The sequence below is a fragment of the Pteropus alecto genome, unplaced genomic scaffold, assembly GCF_000325575.1.
Source record: "Pteropus alecto unplaced genomic scaffold, ASM32557v1 scaffold7, whole genome shotgun sequence".
Lineage (NCBI taxonomy): Eukaryota > Metazoa > Chordata > Mammalia > Chiroptera > Pteropodidae > Pteropus > Pteropus alecto.
This window is the reverse complement of record NW_006494614.1, coordinates 52,148,478-52,156,127: the sequence shown is the minus strand read 5'-3', so window position 1 is coordinate 52,156,127 and position 7,650 is coordinate 52,148,478.

Below are 7,650 nucleotides of genomic sequence, written 5' to 3'. Positions count from 1 at the left end.
AAGCAGGACATCTAAAAGTTGAAGATATAGACCAAATATTACCTTTTTCTCTAAAACTTTTTCTGACTTTCTTAGGAGTCATTCTCTCTAATAGAACTCAACTTGTCACCATTTAATTCATTCATTTATAGGGAAGATACAGACTGGGAGTTCCCCAAAGATAGTATCTTTGTTTCTTAATCATTTTTTTGTTCTTATGCCTGGCTGAATATCACCTTCTAAGACTTTGCTCATGTTGTTCCCTCTGAATAGAATACTCAATTAAAAATGTTCTACCATTACCACCTCCTGTCCTATTCCAATACCAGTACAAACACATATACTTCACTGGGTAATTCCTAAATATCCTTTCAATTCCAGCTTTTATTTACTTTCAGAAATGTCATATGATTGCCTCCATTCTCACCCCACATGGTTATATTTATTATATTGTATTTAAATAGTTCACTTTACTTTCCACTAGCTTATGAGCTCTTTAAGGTCAAGAATTGTATCTTCTTCTCCTTTGTATCTCCTATGTCTAGTCTAAGCCTGAACATAGTACATGATAGATATAGATAGTTTAAAGATAAATATACCACTTCTGCTCTTTTTCTGGACATGTATCTAGTGAATTATTGGCAAAACGTGAATCCTTCCAGCCAATTTTGCATACTGGTGTTCTTCTCATATCTATACCTAAATTTTATTAAGCGAGCTCATTGCTCTGAAGATTTCTGAAGAAACTTTATGATATTATTTGGAGTTAGGGTTCAGTGTGTGATAATGGGAACATAACATATACATGTTTCATTACTACTATTGATTGTATTTGAAAGTTAATGAATCCTAGCATTTCCGGTTGGCGAAGAGATGCTTTGTAGATTGGTCTTACTGTGGAGGGGGAGAATTGACTAACAGAAGTTTCAGAGAGTATAAATTAAAAAGGTGCAATTGTAAAATACCATTCAAGCTGTGTCTACTATATCAGTGATTTTTCTGGTGACAGCCCGACTGAGGCCCTACTAGGAAGTATCAAATGTTACCTGTGTTATGAGAAGAAGCTTTTAAAGAGCAGTGATAAATGTTTCTTATTTTATATTGATCACCTGTTTTCTTATAATCAAGCTCTCTACCAACCACCCCAAACCAAGGTGCCATTATATTCAGTTTTCTATTGATTATTATTGTTTAGATGAGACCTTCAGGGAAAATACTAAGCAGCAGTTGTTCAAAATTGGGAACCTAATTAGCAATGTTGGTTCAGTATAGTTGTGAGTAAATGAACTTTTCAGAATCATCTATTCCATGACACATATTCTATACCAGCTTACCTTTAGGTCTTCCCTTTCCTTCCTTTCTCCCTCCCTTCTTTACTCTATTTCTGCCTTACCCCTATCTTTGGTGAGTTTCTATTATATGTAGGCCTTTATCTCAACACTGGAGGTAGAAAAAATGAAAATTCAAACTCTCTCTTTAAAAAATTTTAATGTGGATTCATGGAAGTAAAGAAATAACGACACAGTTTAAAATTTTTGACAGAGACAAGTACAAAATATCCAAGGATGAAAAAATAATTTAATTCATCTGTGGAGAGAGACAGACAATGTCCTCCCACCAAAAAAATACACAATAAACAACAACAACAACAACAACAATAACATCCAAGGATACTTAGTAGAAGTAATCAAATAGTAGTTCACTAAGGTTTAGGATATATGACATCTCAAGAAGCATCACATCTCTCTACAGGGAATCATATAGATTTTCAAGGAAAGTGTAGATCTTCGCTGTCCAGTATGATAGACAATAAAGACGCATTGGTTTATATTTAAATAAATTAACATTAAATAAAAGTAAAATTTTACTTTCTCAGTTACACAAACCACATCCAAATGCTGAACAGCCACACGCTGTTAGTGGCTATCATATTGGACAACACAGATATAGAACATTTCCGACATCACAGAAAATTCTGTCAAATAGCACTGGTCTAAATTTTAATAATTGTGCTAGAGATAGAGGACATATTTTGGAAGAACGGCTCATAATTCAGATTGCTTTGTGAAAAATTAGATAAATTATAATAATTAAATTAAAACCTGTCATTGATTGTCTGCCATATTTCATATTGCTTATATTTGATACTCATAGATGTTAGTATTTTCACCTATAAAATCGGAGACAAGTTCAGAGAAGGTAAGTACCTCATCCAAGGCTACTAAGCTAGTGAATGGGTTGAAGTGGAAGATCGGGCGCAGAGAGGATGGATACTTCAGAAGTTCAAATTGTATGTGTTAGACAGTAGAGAACAAATGAATGTTCCAAGCAAGAATGTGATGTGATGGGAGCTGCACTTGAAGAAAACTATTCTTGTGTTACTGGATTTGTGAAATGCATGTCTTTGGTCAGTGAAACAGTTTTCATCAGATGTCAGACACTAGATAGCAGAATATTTTAGAGTTTAATGAATTCTCTATAAAACCCACATTGGGAATATCTTCCTTTGTCTAGATTTCAAAAAAAAAATGGTACAAGGAAGAGGGTAATCATATCAAGAAAATGTTATAAATTATCGCATAGGCAGAAATGGTTTCTAGGATGCAAGCAACTCATGTCTCATAAAATGCCGTCATCCAAAATTTGTGGCTCATAAAATTATTTGTTCATATATATTTATAATTATCATATCCATACTCACACACTCATAATCACACCCACTCACACTCATATACCCACCTACATCTCCATGTATATGTATATGGTCTCATAATGATCGCTAATTTTGAAAAGCAGAGTTTTTTCTGGCTTTATTTAAATATAATAGACAATTATTTGCTCGTATTTACATTTGTACAATTCAACGAGTTTTTTCAATTATAGTTGGCATACAATAATGTATTAGTTTCAGTTGTACAGTATAATGATTAGAGACCTATATAACTCAAAAGTGATCACTCCACTAAATCTAGTATCCCTCTTCCCTTTTACATATTAATTACATTATTAACTATTTTCCTTATGCTACGCTTTATATCTCTGTCTATTTTGCAACTGTCCATTTGTACTTCTTAATTCCTTTGCCTTTTTTTTGCCATCTCCCTAACCTTTCTCCCATCTAGTAGCCCTCAAAATATTCTCCGTATCTATGAGTTTACTTCCATTTTTGCTGTTGTTGTTATTTTATTCTTTAGATTCCATATATATGTGAAATCGTGTGATATTTGTCTCTCTATCTGACTTATTTAATTTATCACAGTACCCTCTAGGTCCATCAAAGCAATATCTTTTCCCATCACCTTCCTTTCAGTCTCTCTGTGTCTTTCAATCTGAAGTGAGTCTCTTGTAGGCAGCATATGCAGGGGTCCTGTTTTCTTATCCTTTCAGCCACTCTATCTTTTGGTTAGAGCACTTAATTCTTTGCCATTTGAGGTACTTGTTGATAGGAATGTAGTTATTACCATTCTTTATTCATATTTTTGATACATGTTTTTTCTTCTTAAAGAATTCCCTCCAACATTTTCTGTAATACTGGTTTGATGGTGATAAATTCCTTTAGCTTATTTTTATCTGGGAAGCTCTTTATCTGTCTTTCGATTCTAAATGATAACTTTGCTGGAAAAAGTATTTTTGGTTGTAGATCCTGGATTTTTATCATGTCGGATATTTTATGCCAAACCCTTCTGTCCCGCATAGTTTCTTTTGAGAAACCAGCTGCCAGCCTGATGGGTGCTCCCTTGTAGGTAACTAACTGATTTTCTCTTGCTGCTTTTAAGATTCTCTCTTTGTATTTAACTTTTGGCATTTTAATTATAATGTGTCTTCATGTGGGCCTCTTTGGGTTCATCTTTTTCGGGACTCTCTGAGCTTCCTGGGATTGTATGTCTATTTCCTTCATCAGGTTAGGGAAGTTTTCAATCATTATTTCTTCAAATAGCTCTTCAATTTCTTGTTCCTCTTCAGCTACCCCTATGATCCAGGTAAGGGAAGTTTTCCATCATTATTCTTCGAATAGCTCTTCAGCTTTTTGTTTTCCTTTAGGTATCTCAATGACATGGATATTTTTACATTTAATTGTGTCCCATAGGCTCCTTAAATTATTATTATTGTCTTGGCTTCTTTTTCCATGCTATTCTGATTGAGTGTTCTTAGCTTCCTCATCCTCTATATTGGTGGTTCGAGCCTCTTATTTATCCACAATGTTTATTCCCTCTAATATACTGTTCATCTCAGATAATATGTTTTTCATTTCTGACTGGTTCCCTTTTTAATTTCCATTTTTATATTTTTTTTATCTCTTTGTTAAAGTTCTTGCTGAATTCACCTATAATTTCCCTAAGTTCATTGAGTATCTTTATAACCAGTGTTTTGAACTCTGCATCTGTTAGATTGCTTTTGCTTGGCTCCATTATTCCTGGATCTTTGTTCTGTTCTCTCATATGGTTTCTGCTTTTTTGTCTTCCCATTTTAGCTGCCTTCTGTGTGTATTTCTATGTTCTAAGCAAAGCTCTTAAGTCTCCCAGTTTTATCAGCGTGGCTATGTGTAGCAGGTGTCCAGTGGCACAGTCCTGAGAGGGATTGAGCTGCAGGCCAAGTTTAGTCCCAGCCTGTGCCCCTCCAGAGCTACCTGTAAAAATTTAGCAAGCAATCCATAGGTGCTATTAGTTGCCTCAAGAAACTGCACCAGAAACTGAGGTTAGCTGCCGCCAGCATGAGTCTTCATGCTGCTCAGTAAGAAGCACTGAACTTGCTGAGGACACAACTAGTTGTGGTTTGGGTGGGGCTGTGAGTTGGGAGAAGTGGAGTTTCAGGGAATCCTTTGGACATAGTGATCTCTGTTATCCAGTTTGATGATGTCTCAGCTATGACGGTGCTTTGTCCGCACACTGGGAGTGGGGAGGACTCAACTAAGGAACAATGGATATTGCCAGAACTTCTGCTGCGGAGAGAGCCTCGCCTCTGGCCCTCACTCCAATAACTCATGTTTCCCTGTAAGTCTCTGGCGCCCCCTGTGCAGCTGACTTGGCACTGGTGCTAAGAGCAAGCAGGTCCGTCACCACGAAAGTCCTCTCGTGGACACGGCCCCTTTCAGAGGCATCTGCAGCTGCTGGGACCAGGCAGCCTCGCATCTCCACCCCCTCCTACTTTCTATCATTGCAAGTTGATTAATTATTTCTCTCCCTAGTTGTAGGGCTTCTGTTCATCTAGACCTCAGACGACTTTACTTGCTGTTTGCACCGTGTTTCTGTCACAACTTTGATTTGGTCGCAGGAAAGATGAACAAAACCTCTATCATCTGCCATTTTTCCACCATTTTCTTTTGAAAAGCAGAGGTTTTATTTTAACATGCAAATTAAGTAGGGCTTTAGTATTCTTAGTTTTATCTTTTCATTAATTCATTCAACAAATACTAATGCAAGCCTACTGTGCTAGGTACTAGAGCTGCAATGACAGTTTAGGTTATGATCTAGTGAAGATACAGAGAAGAAATAATGTAATTATACTACTCGATCAGTGCTACAATGATAATTTGTTCCCTTGCTAAAGCACAAACCTGAATGCTGAGCTGTGAATTAATAGGATATTGAATGATGATAGTCTATCATATCTCAATGCAGCTGAATTTTTCTCTCCTTCTCCTTATATACTTATAAATTCTCCTAAGGTTGTAAAAATGTTTTATTTATGAAATATTGCTGAGAAGGGAGAGATAAAACTTTAGTAAATGTTGGAAACTGTGGTTAAAATTTGAAGCTATGCAAGGAATTCATTACTCTCAACATAAATATAATTTGAGGTAAAGATGGAAGCCTGAAAAAAAATCCATTTATAAATTTAGGAGTTCACAAAGGTTTCAGGATATAAGTATGTATGACTCCCGAGAAATGTCAGGGTCTACTATAGGAAAGACAAATAAAAGACTACTCATTTTTGATCTTCTAAAAACAAGTTGGATATGAGATCACAGTAGAAATACCATAATGACATTGGTGGATTTTATTCTTGAGGGTATCTAGGCATTATTGGTCTAAATATACTACATGAGAAATTCTTTATTGGGTCTTGAGAGCTATTTGGTTATTTACACAAAGAAGTGGATACAGGTCCTTTCTAATATTAGTCACAGAGTTTTGGAGAATTTTGTTACAAAGCAATAATAAATTGAAATATATTTTTTAGTATAAATAATAGCTCCTGTTCTGATTCTGCTATTCAAACATTATGAAGAATTCTGGTAAAGCCAGTACATACTATTAGGTAAACCCTTCCACAGACAACAAGTATTAATTCTAAAATAAAAGAAAATAGAAACATGTGAAGAAACTTGAGAACCCCTAAATGCAAAGTCATACCAACAGCATGTCTGTTCTTGAAAGAGGAGGACAGCATTGGATAAATTTTGTATTTCTATGGCTTTTAGTCGGAGTATACATCATTCTGTGCCATGTGGGCCACAAAAACGTAGTCTTACACTCTTCAAGAACCAGAGGGAATAGTTTAGTGCAACTACAAAAAAGGAGACAGAGTTTGCAGATTGAGTCCAGCCAAGCTAATTGACTGCACACACACACACACACACACACACACACACACACACACACACACACACCCCTATCCACCAACACTCTCCAGAGATGATAACAGAACCAAGAGCATTACAACATATTATTCATAATTCCAGAATAAAATCTGAAATCACCTGACATTAAAAGGTAATCAAAGATGATCTATTCTGCAGAGAAAAAATATAACCAAGCAATACTATGAGATGACCCAGGTATTATGATTAGCAGTAAGGATTTCAAACCAGCTGTTATGAGTAGAATTGCATTTCTCCTAAAAAATATATTGAAATTTTAACCCCTAGAACCTCAAAATGTGACCTAATTTGGAAAGAGAGTCTTTATAGAGATAATCAATGTAAAATGAAGCCATTTGGGTGGGCCCTAATCTAATATGACTGGTGTTTTTACAGAAAGGGGATGTTTGGAGACAGACAGATATACACACATGGAGGAAACCGTGTAAACATGAAGGCAGAGATTGGGGCGATGTATCTATAAGCCAAAGAATGTCAAAAATACTAGCAAACCACCAGAAGCTAGGAGAGAGGCATGAAACAGATTCTCCCTCACATCCTTCAGGAAGAACTCATCCTGTTGATACCTTGACCTGTAAGACGATAAATTTTTGTTCTTTAAACAAACTAGCTTTTAGTCTTGGGAAGCTAATATGCCAGCCATTATAATTATGCTCAAAGATGTTAAAGAAAATGTTTATGAATGAAAAGATAGAAAATCTCAGGAGAGAAACAAAAACTATCAAAACAGAATCAAAGAGAAAACCTAAAAAATATAATATCTGAAAAAAATCACTGGATAGGATTAACAAAAGAGTGGAGGTACCAAAAATTCAGTGAATTTGAAGCTGTAATAATAATAAAAAATATTCAGTATAATGAACAGAGCAAACTAAATTGAAAGCCTAATGAACAGGATGTTAGAGACATGTCTAAGCTGTAACTTACATGTAAATAGGAGTTGCAGAAAGAGGAGAGAGTGGGACAGAAAAAATATCTGCATAAACAGCAGCTGATAATTTCTTATATTTGATGAAAGACATAAAAGAAGCTCAGTGAATTTATCATAATAGAAACGGAAAAGCCCTACC